The following is a 16,969-nucleotide window of genomic DNA, read 5'->3' as shown; positions in this document are numbered from 1 at the left end:
ATCCCTAATCCATGTCTGAACTTGAAGTACTGGAACGCTGCGTGAATCCCATGAGATGTGTTATCCTGTTGCCTCTTCTTCCACGACTTCTATCACCATAAATTTCCCAAACATGTTCCTTCATGGCATGAGCCAAACTTGACTAACCACAGCAGCTTAAAAACCTTATTAATGACTGAAATATTCTTTGCTGGCTTTTCCAGCCTCAATATCAAATTTTCCAAATCATATACAACCTCTAGCAGCTGTCTCAGTCACCAAGGGCAGAGTCTCCCATTTTTCTTATTATTGATTCCCTGCCTGCAGCTTCCAAGGGCACTATTCAATAGTTTCCTGTGTTCTTGGCTCCCTCTAGGTAGCTGAGGGGGCCAGGGAGAAGTCCTCCTAATTAATTCTCTAAAATCTTGACTCTTCTGTCCTAGTTCTATCTTTAAGAGCACTTGCAGATGCATATGTTTTTCCCTTTCATCTGTGATTACTGTAGGCTCTAAAATTAAAATTTTTCCATGAGAAAGTGCTTCTCTTTTCATTGATTTTCAATCAATTCACCTTTCTCTGACATCTTCCACTTTTTTGGTCAGATCTAAGGCTATTGTTTCCTTACAAGTGTGCCATTTTCCACTGACTCTGAAAAAACTGACTCTTGCATACAATGTTTCAAGCATAGGCCTTTTAATTTTCCTCTTAACCCTTGGATTTGTAAAATTCTTTGACATTTTTGTCTATCACAGCCTAAGAAAATATCACCTTTGATCTATTATAAGGCTCTCCTTTCCTATTTATCTCTTCATTAGTAAGACCCCACCACCCCTCAATGATTAAATTTTTAATCTGAGTTCCTATAATCCACAACCCAATTCAGAGCCAATATGAGAAAATATGGAATCAGAGGGCAGGGAAGCTCCAGAAGCCTTTGCACAAATCAGAACCCAAGCCCCTTTTTGGCCTAGAATTTGCTTACACTAAGGTAAAGAGGTACAAATTGGGAAGTCTGTCTACCACTGCCTACCCACACCTCACTTTGCCTACCTACTATGCCAATGTCTAAAGGTGAACTATTAATATTTCACATAGTGGTACTCGTTCATGCACAAGATATTAGCTGTTTTACAGTATAAAGTCTTGATTTTTCATCCTAACTGAGAAAAAGGAAAACAGAGAAAATTTTGGTATCAAAATTTGTTCGATCCCCAAATGCCTTAAAAAAGAGAGAGAGAAAGGGCTTATCCACTGTTTGCATGATGCCTCTTCCCAATAATCTACACATCAGCAGCACTTACAACGCCCAGTGCCCCAGCTGTGACAAAAGCCCTGATCTTTCTGACTCTTTGATTCCAAATGCTCTTTCTAATGTCTAAGACCATTCGGTCTCACCCACGCTGGGCACCAATATAATTTGGATCCATTGACAAATCTTTGCCTATTTTACCTCTAAAACCCAATGGTGAGAGTTTACCTAATAAAGAAACAGATTAAAAACTATACAATTGCAAACTGAAAAAAAAATGTTATGAAAGCAATGAATAGAGAATTGTGGTGCAGAATACAGAAACAGACCTACTTCAGAGTCCCAGGCAAAGTCTTAGGAGGAAATAGTTAAGCTGAAAACTGAAGGTCAGGATGAATCTATAAACTGAGCCCATGTTTATCTCCTTTCCACTTTCATTAATATTTGCACAATATTTAAAAATATATTATAATAGAATATTGTGCCAGTTGTCTTGATCTTTTCCTCTTGGCAACTCAAATTATGCAGAATCGCAAATTTAATTTATGAATAAACTCACTTTGTATGTAAATTTTGTGGACTTTTTAACTATTAATTAATTTAATTACATGTCACTTACACTTAAATATTATCTTAAAATCCCCAAATGCAATTCCCTTTAGTTAAGAGGCATGTGCTTCACTATGTTAGCAACCTTGTTAAGTAGGCAGAATACATCAAAGTATCATTCTCTCTTGAATTATAGGCAAAGCCTGCGCTCTAACATTACTTAAGAGATTGAAGATATTTACTAAATATGCATTAGCCAAATCAATGTTAGAAATTCTGTACATCTTTGCTATGAAAAAGAACAGAACAGATTCACAAATATGTAAAAAATAATATGTCTAACATTTGGCTGGAAAGATTATGGTATTTAAAAGCCCAAACAACATATTTTTTTAAATTAGTAAAATAGCATGTGAAAGGTTTTCCTGATAAGTGGTAATTGGAATACTAATTATGTAAAAGATTCAAAAAGAAGAAAGATGTAGGAAAATTCCATGTAAGTAAGTAGAAAATGAATTTTTTTCTGTCAGGAGCTGCTGCATTCAGATCTCAAAAGGTTGGTAGCTGGAACTTGGCAGTTTACTCTTTTATCCCCATCAATCTAGTTGGTACTAACTAACAATACATTTCCATCAGTTAGCTAATTCCAACAACAGGATAAACTGCTATTCAAAGTGATTCTTTTAAATGTATTCCTCTTTGTTTAGAAATGCAGTGGAGCACAATAAAATAAAGAAAGAGAGCATATGTCCATCAAGGATTTATACACAGATACTGATAGCCACTTTATTTATAATAGTCAAAAAGTAAAAACAACCCAAATGATCAGCAACAAATAAGAGGATACACAAACAGTGATATATTCATGCAATGGAACACTATTAGAGCCATAAAAAGGAATCATCTACTAATACAGGCAACAGCTTGAATGAATCTCAAAATAAATATTCTGCATGAAAGAATATAGACCAAAAAAATAGTACATACCATATGATTCCATTTTTATAAAATCTAAAAAACACACACTAATCCCTACTGGCAGAACAGAAAGCAAATCAGTGATTGCCTGAGAGGTGGGGGCCCATGTGGGGGTGTGAGGACTGGGGAAGGCAGGAAGGAGGGATCAATTGCACGGCTGTGAGAAATCTTTGGGAAGGATGGATACATTGATTATCTTGATTGTAGTGATGGTTTTACTGATGTATGTCAAAACTCATCAAATCACACACCTCAAATATGTGTAGTTTGCCTCAGCCATAAAAAAAGATGAAATACTGTCCTTTTGCCACAATAGGGATGAATTCTGAGAAAACATGCTAAACTGAATAAGCCAGACAAAAAACGTAAGAACCATATGATTTCACTCATGTGTGGGATGTAAAACTGAAACTCATAGACACAGAAAATAGTATGGCGTTACCAGAGGGGAAGGGGTAGGGAGGTAGTAAAAGGGAAAGGGGGCAAAATATATGGTGATGGAAGAAGATTCAACTTTCGGTAGAGGGCACACAGTGCAATACATAGATGATATAACCTAAAAATGCAGACTTGAAACCTATATAATTTTATTAACCAATGTCATTCCAATAAATTTAATTAAAAATAAAAGTTAAAAATATGTGTAGTTATTGTACTTCAGTCACTTTCAATAAAACTATAAAACAAGAAAAATTATGTGAGTAATATTACAATGGATTGAACTGGGATGGGTAGAGTCAGATATGTTAGGAGAATATTCTAAGATTTTAGACAATACATTTTCTAGGATAGGATTTAAGTACTACAAGGGGTAATTGTAATTAACTAAAAAAGGTGCATGAAAAATTAAAACTCTGAGTTGTATTTTTTAAAATATCATTTGTGTACTTCAAATTATTACAGGTGTTCATCAGTTTAAAAAAAAATACTTTAATCCACCCTGACTGGTGTAGCTTAGTGGATTGAGCACAGGCTTGCAAGCCAAAGCATTGCTGATTTGATTCCCAGATAGGGCACATGCCTGGGTTGCAGGCCATATCCCCAGTATAGGGTGTGCTAGAGGCAACCATACATTGATGTTTCACTCCCACTCTTTCTCCCTCCCTTTCCCATCTCTCTAAAAATAAATAAATAAATAAAATCTTAAAAAAAAAAAAACTTTAATCCAAGGTGTTCCCTGATAGATGTCTGTTGAGACCTGTTTTATAGAAAGATATGCAATTTACCTATTAATCATTTATTTCTGATTTGCACATAGTTTACTTTCAATAATGACTTAAGAAGAAATACATCAATTATTAAAATGAAATACAGGTATGTACACCTTGAAGGTAATCAAGAACTTATTCTTTTAGTTTCAAAAAATCACCTACCACTTTTTTTTAACCTGAGCATAAACACTTTTATTAGCTGAGGTTTTTGTTTTGTTTCATTTTAAAATGAGCTTTCAAGAAAAGAAGAGGATTTGCTTGCCTTTCGGACCTTAATCTCCCTCAGCTGGAACTCCCTCCCCTTGCCTTCTAGCACACAGCCCCGTGCTCCGCCACCCCGGCCTGGCCTTGAAGCGATGCACTCAAGAAGCTTGCCTAGCTAGAACTGCTCCTCTAGAGGACTGCTGATTTGGGCATTTTTTTCCTCTCATCATTTCTTCTGAATTTTCTTTTATCATTTTTTGTTTAAAATCTCTTCCTCTCCAGGAGTCAACTTGGCCCCCCTCTTGCAGCCCTGAGGCAGTGCATACTGGGACTTGTTCCACTGCCAATGAGCACAACACAGCTCTTTCCTAGGGTCTTGAGGTGGACCAGGTCGTCACTGGATGCATTGTACACACCATCAATAACCCTTGTTTGGCCCGTACAACACTCTGAGCCCCAGGAGAGGTTGCCCACATCCAGCCTCAACGCTCAGTCCTTCTTGTTGGCTCCCCACACAAGAACTGTGTGTATGCAGCAGGGGTCAATCTTAGTCTTGGCAGCAGGATCTCCCAGCTCATATGTGGGATGCTTCTTGTGGTCGTGTTTCCTCTTGCCCTTGGGTCATGTGCACTTGTGCCACTTGCCCCAAGAGATGCCCATGGGTTGGCACCAGCTGGAAAGAGAGCTACCATTTTTAAAACTATGAGATTATATAGTATTTTACATGGCGATTTGCCCTGTCCTTGTCCAAGTCATCCCAAATTCCATATTAATAATCTCTTAAATATGAATATGTCATGGATAAGTTTGGCATGTACTGGGTGCAAGAATATTTTCTAAAATTTAATAACTTATCACTTTACAGCCTAAAATAGTATGGCTATATTCATCAGCACGATATTCTGGGACAAATCAAGTTTTCCTCCAAATAGATTCAAAGCTATTTCTTGAGAAGGAAATTAATCATGCTCACCAACTACCCTGTGGACCTTGTTTTGCAGAGATGGATTCATCCAGGTAAGAATGATGATCACTCAGTGGAATATGTTCTAATTATTTGGTCTACAAATATATGGGTCTTCTTCAATAGGCACCTCAGAACACCAGTGCTCCCAAATCAACCCAGGAAATGAGACTTTATTGGTTAATACCAGCTCCTGTCTAAAGTCAGCAATATTAAGGAAAAGAATAATAAAGGACTATACATCTATTTCTCTAGAACAATTTTCATACCAGGTAGATTACTATTAAATTCTACACATGAGAATCTCTAAGATTACCCCCCACAAGAAACATCTTCAATAAATTACATTTTAATGTTATGATTTCAGTTTTTGTCTGAGTACTACAAGAAATGCCCATGTGAAATAAGACTGAATTTTCTCTAATGCTATTTTTAAAAGATTTATATGGTTCACTGTATTTTAAAAATATTAATTTTACTGTCCCTGTGAAAGCATCCACTTCTTTCAAAGTATACTATAAGGGGAAAAAGCTTGTGTCTAGAAGAAATATGCAAGCTTTCATGGTGTTCTTTCTTCCTTGGCTGATAATTCTCCCCCACTTCCTGGCACTTCCTCATACCTCCAGGTCCACCCTGCTAGGACCCACCTGGCTGGGCACCTAGAACAGGTCTTAGATCTTTCACTCCTTGAAATACAACCAGTTCTAAAGTTCCTTTTTCCTTTGCCTCACATTTTTCTTCTTCTGATGCTCTACATTAATTACCTCAGAAAGTAGGCAGCACCAACAAATGAGGGAAAATAATTTAAGTGTATATTTAAAATTAAAAAGAAAAGCAGACCAGAATGAATCAGACTATTTCTATTGGGGACTTGTGTGCTATACTCAAAGAGTCATGATTCATTAAAAGTCAATATTCAGGTTAAAATTCCAAAACAAATACTGCATATTGTACCACTACTCACCAAAAACAGGAAACATTTTTTTATCTAAATTTGTATCTCTTTAATTTCATAAATCTAAATTTGCTTCCCCAAAAGTTTTCCTATTCACAAAGCTGCAGCAGAAAACTGGAAAGAGAAAAAAGAATAAAACATTTGACTGAATATTTTAACAATATTGACTCTGCTTTGGTCAGTGGAAGTAAATTAGTGACTGAGTCTGCTACTGACACATTTTTAAATAGAAAGTCTGCTTTTTTAAAATTCCCACTAAATGAATATGGGATGACATTTTAATTTATTTTTTATTGCTGTTCTATTACAGTTGTCTCAATTTTTCCTTCTTTGCCCTCCTCTGCACAGCCCACTCCCCACTCCCACAGTCCATCACCACACCATTGCCCATGTCCATGGGTCTGAATGACATTTTTAGATCTCAGTTTAAAAAACATCAAATTACTACCCTGCCCAGAAAGCTCAAATATCTCTGTCTAGCATTGATGGACCCATATTCTAACACCCAACCTTCAGATGTGGAATGAGACTGGGGAATCCTTCAGCAACCCTGAAGGTCAGAGTGTATCACTAGGAATCTTGTCATACTTAATGCAAGCCCTCATTCAAAGGGATGGTCCTGGTGAGAGGTGTGAACTTAGCTCTGTATTGGGCCTTATGACCTCATGGTGCTTCAAAAAGTATGAAGGGATGCCTAGACCTCCATTTGCTCCAAGCACACGGAAAAAATGAGCAGCACCAGCCCTTCCAATCTGTAGCTCCAGGAGAACAGTTGAAGGGGCACCTTCTGTAGACATGGGAAACTGGGCCTCAGCAGCCTAGGAAGAGCCTAAGGCCCTCCTCTGTCTCCCACCACATAAACATTTAGCCCCAAACATTTTAAAAGTGTATTACATTATCTGTTCAAGCTTCTGCCCAGAAAGACTCATCACTACACACACATATACATGCGCACACACACACCCATCGTTTCTTTTTTGAATGAAAGATGGTGAAGAAGAATGGATTCTGAAATAGGAGAAAACTGGTTCTTGTCTTGGTTCTGCCACTAATGAAGCCATTGAAATTTTATGAGTCTCAATATCCCCTCCTACATAAAAAAAATGACTTAGATTAAATAACCTCTAAGATCTCTTGAGAGCTAATAATCTAGAATCAGTATATAATGGCACTGCCTTTGAAAAGAACAGATGGAAAAGACAAAAAAGGGTAAAGAGCAGGACAGCACACCTAGCCTCCAGAACCTGAGCTCTTGACTGACTTCTGACCTTCAGCCACCCCCTACGGCTAAACCCAAAGGAAGGCCCATTCAGGACCTGCATGGGCCCTTAGAGCAACCACCAACGTCAGCAGTCATTTACATGTTCAGGTTCAAGCTTTCACTCTAAGGATTTCTTTTGATTTTTTGCTATCTCCGTCATGCATTCAAATTATATTTTTTATATTTTATCCACTGTTTACAATTTCTATAGTTAGAGTCTTCAGGTTATTTCATTATACTGCCAAAATTAGAAGTCTTGTTCACTTTTTAAAAACATTTTTCCACTAATTACAGGTAACAAAGCCATAGGAAACAATAGTATGGACAGCATCCAAGTCAATGCATCCCTGTAACGCAGCATCCCAGACATTTGCACCATCAAGGTTGGAGAAAATCATTGTCTAATGTCGAGGTATGAATCTGAGCATGCCTACCCTAGAACTTAAGCTCATATAGATTTGGTACTCAGTACTATTTAATATCTTTCTGAGATATTTAAGTTGCAACAATAATCAGAAGAAAAGAGCCAATCAGATTTTCCACCAAAAATGACACATAAAATTTAAATTTAACCAAATAACACTAATTTGCCCATCTGAAAGCACAAGTAAGGCTTCAACAGTGTTATCTACGAAGGGTGGTGGCCAAATCCTGCCTTGGCCAGGTCAACCCTTCTCGCTCTAGGTTCCTGAAAGAGCTACCACATAAGGTCATGACTCATGGAAAATGTAATTCCCACTGTCTTGTTAGCTGGGCACACAGAGCTTCCAGCACAGGATCTGCGATAAATCTCAACTGCAGCATCTGGCTTAGACCTTGAACCAAAGTAGGGCCTCTGTGTTCCTATTAAATCTCAATATTATCATCAACTACAGCCTGAAACAATAAGAATTTCCAGGCACCTAAGTGCTTTTGTGAGAGGGAAAAAACCCACAACAACTAGGCCCAAAGGAGTCCAAGGCTCATCTTTCATATCCTCAGAACCAATGGATGCAGCAGAAAGGGAAGGGAGGGCTGAATAGGAGGACATTCCTTTTCAATACTGCAGGTCTGGCTCAGCCCTGACTGAGAGAGGCCAACCAGAGTCCAGAAATCTGCACCTCTTTGGAGACATCAGAGGTATGGAGAAATTGAAAACAAGTCGTAGTAGAGGGAGAAAGGACTTCCTACCATTCACATATCCAAATAAACAGAAACTTATCGTTCTAACATCAGATAAAACATGCCATAGTGTTAACTACATACATACATTGTTTTAAATACATATAAACACTGCATGTAGAGAGATTATGAGTGTATATATGAAAAGATTTCTGACAAGGACAACATTTTGCTAAATGGATTGATTCCTAAAATAATAAGAATTTGTATGTACATCTCTCAAACAAGTTTTGGACTGGAAGCATTGTAGTCCTATGTCCACATAAACAAACCCTCATTGTAGCTAGAAATACAGAAATAGCCTCATTATACAGACTGGATAGTACATGAGACTCGCTGAGATACTACTTGTAAGCCACTTTGATTTTCTGTAAAAAGAAATATAACATTGAAATAAATAATATCAAAAATAACAAGATGAAAAATAATTAGAAAGTTGAGATGAGATTGTCAGATGAAAAAAGTGAATTTTCAAATAATCATGTTTAGTTGTTAAAATGAGTGTATTATATAGTAATTTGGAAAGTGTTTGTAACCAAATTAAATTCTATTTATAGGTAGTCAAGTTCATGTTCATGCATGTATTTCAATATTTTACAATAATATCAGAAATAAAAATCCCAAAATTAATCCATGAAACAGATGTTAGAACTTAACTTTGTAACAAACCACTAATTCATGAACTGGCACATTCAATTTATTTAGAAGAAGGATAACAATAATATCTACTACTTATTAATACCTAATCTGTCCCAAGCACTTGACATATATTTTTGAAAGAGCTCTATTTAGTGGCAGTCTCGTCCACATTTTGCAGATGAGGAAACAGAGGCTCAGAGAAGGAACTAATGCAGCACCTCTGGTTGGAGCTGAGATTTGAGCCAGTCTTTGTCATCACACTCACATGACAAATGTGTCCTCTCCACCAGTCATTTGTTATACTGTCTCATGGAGATACAGCATTTCTCCTGAGGCGCCTTAGTGGAAAAGATGATACAATAGTTGAGTAGGCCATTGTTGAGTCGGGTGCCCCACCTAACACCAACCCAAACAGCCTTCAGGAAACATTGAGCCCCACTGCTCTGCACACCCTACTCTGACCTGGAGCATTCCCAAACCCCAGGCCTGGCCTCACAGTCAGATGTGGCTGTGGCTCTTCCACCCATACTGCACGTCATCCATTTGTTCATTGAACACACATTTGTGAACGCCTGTGTGTGCCAGGGACTGCTAAGCAAGGGAATTTTTAAATAAATAAGACAGACAGCCCTTCAAACATTGCTATGCTCAGACCAGGAATCCCAAACTCGAGTGCCTTTGAAGTCCAGGTAGGTAATACAAATGATTGAAGCAAGCCAGATGTAAGTAACACAGAGTGCTGAAACATGGGATGGTGAGGCAAACCAGAAATTTAAAATCTTGTGCAAAGGTGCTACCCCTCCTCAGGCTGAGAGCAAAGGGAAAAAGTGTTACTGGAGCCCCAGAGCCTGGGCTCGGGGTGGGAGCTGGACTGCAGCCCAGGAACACCCGCAGAAGCTGGAATTACAAAGGAGACACACACTGGCTTTCCTGCTCCCCACTTCCTCCCCCCTCCCTCAGCTTCCTCCCATTGACCTAAATGCAAGCCAATGAATAAGGAAGACTGAGAAATGCGGTGCTGAGACGATTGTACACAGATAAGTCACTGTCACTGTACAGTCCAGTTTCCTTGCTATGGGATTCTTGATGCCCAGACCCCTTCTCCTGCCAGGGGATCAATCTCCCCACCTACAGCCCCAGCCCTGTTTTTACTGCCTTTGTTTGCTGCACACATTAGTGCTTAAGGACTGCCTGTCCCACTTTAAACCCTGCCCTTAACTCTGCTTAACTCCAAGGAACTCACAGGGCTCCAAACCTTGGTTCTACCTTGTCATCTACTCCCAGGAGGCTCTCCTACTCTGTAGGCCATGCTTATGAGTTTTTAATCAAGATTTAAATTGTTGCCCTGGCTGGTGTAGCTCAGTGGATTGAGCATGGGCTTGTGAACCAAAGGGTTGCCAGTTCGATCCCCAGTCAGGTCACATGCCTGGGTTGCAAGGCAGGCCCCCAGAAGGGGATGTGCGAGAGGCAACCATACATTGATGTTTCTCTTCCTCTCTTTCTCCTTCCCTTCCCCTCTCTCTAAAAATAAATAAATAAAATCTTTTTAAAAAAGATTTAAATTGTTAGGCATGGAGATTGTCACAGCTCCATGTAGCTGTCAGCATGCTGCCAATAGAATTTGCTCAGAGGCTGACATTTGGGTAATATTCATAAGTAACTAAAATAAAAACTAATGCTTCCTCTCCCTCACTAGGGCAAAGTAGGAAAAAAATGGCAAAATACAACCATTCACATTTAATGAATAATTTATTTACTTTTGAAACTGTATTAGAATCTGGACTGTGATAAATCCATTAATTACACATTAAAACAAGGCTCATTCACTCCTTCAAAATTGCTCCAAACTGCTTAGCACAACTTCCAGCTGAACTTTTTTTTACCTTTGGTCTTAATAGCACTGATGGGTTCTCCAAGCAAAAAATGTCACCTTAATTATTTTACCTTAGTGAAATACAGAACCAAGAGGAAGACTGGAATTATTTGTTCCAGTCTATTGAATCAGAAATCAAAAGCCTACTAGCAAGTAATTTTAAATTTCACACACGAGACTTAAATTGTCCAATATCTATTTTAATGATTTTAATTGTATATTTTCCATTATCATTTAGTTCCCTTATACCTAACTCTCCCCTGCAATTGCCACAGTTGTCCATGCCCATGAGTCCTTTTTCCCTTTTGTTTAATCCCTCAACACCCTACCCTCCCTGTCTTAGCTGTCAGCCTGCTCTCTATCTATGAGTCTGTCTCTATTTTGCTTGTTAGTTCAGTTTGTTCATTAGATTCCACATATGAGTGAAATCATATGGTATTTGTCTTTCTCTGACTAGCTTATTTCACTTAGCATAATATTCTCCAGGTCCATCTATACTGTTGCAAATGATAAATCTTTCTTCTTTTTTTACAGCCAAGTGGGAATGTGTCTGAAGGACCCAAAATACTAATTTGAAAGAACATGAGCACTCCAATGTTCACTGCAGCATTATTTACAATTGCCAAGATATGGAAGCAGCCCAAGTGCCCATGAGTAGATGAGTGGATAGAACAACTGTGGCATATTTACACAGTAGAATACTGTTCAGCCATAAAAATATACATTCACATTCCAGTCCACTCTTCTTGGCTGACAGGTTACACCAATGCCACACAAACTCATTATATTAACAATGGCTATTCTGTTTGTACTATGATTAATTCACTTAATTTTAAATACTTTCATTTACTAGTCATCAAATATTTCCTCACTATAAAAAATGTTTAAAAGGGCTCTTTGTAACCTTACATCTATCAGAATGGCTACCATGAATAAATCAATAAATGACAAGTGCTGATGAGGATGTGGAGAAAAGGGAACCCTAGTACACTGTTGGTGGGAATGCAATCTGGTGCAGCCACTGTGGAAAACAATACAGAATATCCTTTAAAAATTAAAAATGGAACTCCCTTTTGACCCAGTGATTCTACTTCTGAAATATACCCCAGGGATTCCTAAACACCAATGTAAAAAATATGTATGCACCCCTATGTTTATAGCAGCACTATTTATAGCAGCTATAAACAAGTAGCCAAGATTTGGAAACAGCCTAAGTGCCCATCAGTACATGAGTGGATCAAAAAGTGTGATACAGTTACACGACAAAATCCTACATAGCAGTAAAAAAGAAGAAACTCATATTTTGCAACAGCATGAATGGACCTGAAGAAAATTATGCTAAGTAAATTAAGCCAAGTCAGTGAAATGAAAATACCACACAATCCCACCCATCTGTGGAATCAAAGGAACATAAAAATTAACAAACAAAATAGTAACAGAAGCTTAGATACATAAAACAGACTGACAGTTGCTGGAAAGGGGTGGGGAATGGGATGAAAGATGGTGAAGGGATTAACCAAAGAACATTTATGCACAGCCCGTGGACACAGGCAACAATATGAGGATTGGCTTGGGGAGGAGAGAGGATGAGGCTGGGTAGAGGTGGGGAAAGGGAGAAAAAGTGGGAACAACTGTAACAGCATAAACAATAAAACTAAAATTTTAAAAAGAGGGTTTTTAATGAATTATGGAAGATTAAAATAAAATGGCACCTCTGAATAAAATGCACTTCACCTTCCTGTCTAAATTTAGGTTCCCAGGGCAAGACACCCTCAGACCTGAGCCATGTCTCTCCTCAGCTGGAAAAAAGCTGAGAGGTTGCCTTCAACCCCAAGACATCACCTGGCCATCAGTCTCCTTTAGTTTGAGAACTCAGTCCTTTTCCAGGGTTCCTTGCCCTCCCCCCGCAGGTGCAACTCTTCAAGCTCCACGTCGCAATGGAAGCTGACTTCGTATTGGTAGATTAATTTCTAAGAACCTCTCAGAAAAATAGGAGCTTGATTAATATTATTAGCTCAACTACTTCATTTTATTTAGGGAGACAATGTAAAATATTTTATGTGGCCAGGTTATGGTGACCTGTACAAAATTATCTCTGATTCATTTTTTCAGAAACCGCACCAAGCGGTTTCTAAACCAAGCAAATTCAGTGTGACTTTTAATTTTTATCCTAAAAAATAGAAGATAACCCTTTTAAGCAAATCTCTCCTCTATTATAATCAGACAGTTTTCCAGGAGTTGCTTTCTTTGCTTGCCTTGTATCATGAGCGCCTCCATTCTGAATGGATTGCCTTATATGTTCCAAAAATTCCCTCAACATGTCTTCTCTTCTGACATTACTTCTCTTCCTGTGGTCATTGCAGTAATGAGTTTGTTTTAGTTGTATATTTCTTAGTCATTTCAAAGGTAAATGGGGGAGAAAAGAGGCGAGTGCAGACACCATCTATTGACTGGAGAGTGCACACTGGGTTCTCATTTAGATAGAGAAGCCCAGCAGCAGTGAGGAGAATGAATGGCTAGAATATGAGATAGGAGGCTGGGAAATAGTGGCTTCTATGATAATTCAGATGAGAATAAAGAAAGCCAGAGTTAGAGACACATCCGAGGGATGGAAAGGAAAAAATTTAACGGCCCCCGTTTTCAGCAAAAATTTACTATGTTGGTGAGAAGACAAAACAACACGAAACTCAATCTGAGTTCTCAGGCTTTCGTCCTATGGGCCATATAAAGATCATGCAAAAGGTAATATCTCGAATTTCAACAGTTGTCCCACCTGCTCAAGCAAGACCTCTTGCCTGAGAAGAGTCTCCCTTTGTTACTTGAGGAGTTGCCAAGGAGTGGCTCACAAGTGCTCACAATCCCTGCTGGAATCCACTGCTCCAGTGAACACCAGAGATAACTGAAGTCCCCGTATAACCACAGGGTGGTCTAAAACAGCTGTAATCAAGCTGAAGCCATGGAGCTAGAGCTTCCTGCTGAGCTAAGGTCAATATGTCCTTTTTCTTAGAATGAGTTCTTGCCCAAGAAGAACTTCAGTCCTCATGTAAGTAGTCCTCTGGTGTGAACATACCCATCCCACAGTCCCCACTGGATATATATGGATATAACTGAATTCCATTTGAATGCAAACTGTGACTTCCCTCCTAACCACCCCCAATAAAACCAAAATAAACATTTAAAATAATACAAAGTAGCAATTTATTAAATTCTAAAACAATAATATAGACAACAATTAATATGCATACTCACAGATAAGATTACTGTAGTTAAAAAGTTGTCTGAAACAAAGGAGAATTGTACTTGAAGGTCTTTGAGATGCAGGTAGTTTTTGCCTCTTTTTCCCAAGCATTCTCTCTCAGTCTCTGAGTCCTTCCCTCTCTCTCTCCCCTCACTGCTTGCTTCTACAGCAAACATTTAAAAAGTCTGTTACCAGACCAAAGGGGTCCATTTCTCACCATGCATCAAAGCCCTATAAGATGTAAACAGGAGTTCACAGGTGAGAAAGTAAAGGTTTGTTTTAAGGAAATGGTGTCAAGCCCAGATTCACAGGTGAATCCCTGCTCAAAGACCTGGTTCCCATGGTTTGTGGGGAGGGAGGGTTATATAGGGGGGAAGTCATTAATCACTGGTTGCTAAAGGAGTTGAGGTCATCGGCTGTACTGATTGGTGGGGGCTGGGGTACAATATTTGACCAGTGTGTTAGGCCCTGAAGTCAGCCAAGGTTTCATTCTGTCTGGTCTCATGAGGGTGTGGTCAGAACAGTAGTTCAGCTTTCCTGGGCCTGAGGCTGAAACACAACTAAAGTCAAGATGTTATCTGTAGCTTAATCAAAACTCTGATTCTCTGGTAACAGACCTGAGGCTTTGCTCTTTAAGACAGTTTGATGCTGATTAGAATCTGATGTCATGAGGGCTTAATGATTAAGGAAGGGAGTGGACAGAGAGAAAGCAAGGGTCATGTTAAAGAAATGGAGTTTCTGCCAGGTCGCAAATCTATAGACTAAAAACGAAACAAGTTTGCCTTTCATTTAATACCAATTCTATTGGTAAATGTAGGTTCTGGCTGCAGCAGCTTGAAATGACTTCTGTGTCTCTGACCTTCTCTGGGAATTTCTGAAGTGTGCTCTGCTTCAGGTTCTGCATAAACTGGGTCTGTTGTTTCATGACAGCTGGATTGAAACTAGAGCTATTATGGATTGCCAGAGAGCGTGAACAATGGTGCTGATGAACACTGAGAAGAGAGAAACGAAGACTTAAGTGGATAAGAAGATAAGGCAGAGAGGGGAGGGGCAAAAGCCAGCATTTCCAACTTATCTCTTGGTGATTTTGAGCCATCCCCTCTTGCTGCTAATACTGACAGGGCAGATAGAGTTTCATCTTTAGCATCTGCCCTAGACTCTCCAGTTTAACTCTGCATCTAAGGTTTGTGAGAACCTACTATATTAGATTTTCATTAGCATATGGTTGTTTAGGAAATTGGCTTTTAAGGCACCAAAAAAAATTGGGGATTCTCAAGAATCACTGTCTCCACATATTTTTTGTAACTGTCTATTGATGGAAAGAAATAGATGCCATTGACTGGGCTGCAGTGGCAGTCCCTGCCAAGGATGCCTACGGGTACAACTTCTGTCACCCAAGAGGATGGAAATTCGAAATCCCTGACATGTTATCCCAAATTCATCTCAGAAAAACTTATAAATAAAACCTTTAAAAGAGCTTCCACTAATACCTAATGCTACCAGAAGATATTGCCAATATTTTGTTGAGTGAGAAGACAAAAATAACAGGTATAACACAATCTCAATTTTGTGTGTGTGTGAAAATATATATAGAAAAAAAAGCCCACAAGAAATTATATCAATGTTTTGGGGTTGTGTTAATTTATACTTTCATCTTTTATTTATATATTTAAAATAGCTATGTAATAATGTAGCTATTTTTTGTGGAAAGCATCCTATGTACCAGAACTAGTGCCAATACTGACACCTCTGAGGTCTCAGTAGTACCACTTAAACTTGAAAAACAACAAAAAGTTGGACCAGTAATTTGCCTTGATTCTGTCAGCTCGTGGGGACAGACAGGGATCCCAAAACCAGTCTCTCAGCCTCACGTGTCCTCGTACTTAATTACACATGTTACTTTGGAAAGGTAAAAGAAAGAGCTTTCTTTTTCAATGGACTGTGGTGAACAAATACAAAACTTCAGTTAAATGTAATAACTTATTACCTTTATTAACTTTGTTTAGTGAATATCCATTGATCTGGAATTATTACATGTCCTACTGATTTATCACGTATGGCTCCTGTGATCACCTTTATCCTAAAAGTTAAACGATGTTACATATATTTACTCTATGTTAAACTTATGATTGGAAGCTAATTTCAAAGCCAGCTAGTGCTACTAAGTAAGCTAATAGCTGTGGAGACCTTTGTTCTAACGGGAACGTCCTTGCTCCTACTGGTATGGTGAGCACAGCTGAAGGAACTGCTGGAGACAGCTAAGGATCAAAAGATCAACTTTTACAAACTAATCAATGGTAATTGACTTGTTCAGAAATTAGCTCCCAACCCAGGATATTTCATTGATTACAATAAATATCTACAATTTTCCCACCGCTTCTCCTCTCAATTCATCCATTTGTCTAAATTCTGTTGGGTTCATTAATTTTCATTTTACTCATACATGTACTAAGGACTTTAACTTAATCGTTAGCACATAAATTAGAATAAATCTGTTTTAAAAATACTGTCTTTTTTTTCCAGCTATCTTCATTAATTCCTGACCAATTCAACTTAGTAACATTAATGCAAAATACATCTTTAGTTCTTTGCAGACATCAAGTAGGTTGGAGAAAATAGCATTAAATTAGCATGCCTAAAGTAGCTCATACCAAACCATACAAAAATGAAGAGAAGCAGTTTGAAACTGAGAAGAAAGCAATAACTGG

The 16,969-nt window shown here is 38.4% G+C and overlaps 1 pseudogene; it reads right to left on the bottom strand.

Annotated features, from left to right (window-relative positions):
- Positions 1-1,370: 1,370 nt before the first annotated feature.
- Positions 1,371-16,969, bottom strand: part of LOC114495059 — a 145,553-nt pseudogene continuing 129,954 nt past the window's right edge.

This window comes from Phyllostomus discolor, chromosome 4 (genome assembly GCF_004126475.2).
Source record: "Phyllostomus discolor isolate MPI-MPIP mPhyDis1 chromosome 4, mPhyDis1.pri.v3, whole genome shotgun sequence".
In the NCBI taxonomy this organism is placed as follows: domain Eukaryota; kingdom Metazoa; phylum Chordata; class Mammalia; order Chiroptera; family Phyllostomidae; genus Phyllostomus; species Phyllostomus discolor.
Note: the sequence above shows the minus strand (reverse complement) of the source record. Positions and strands in the feature narration are given on the sequence as shown.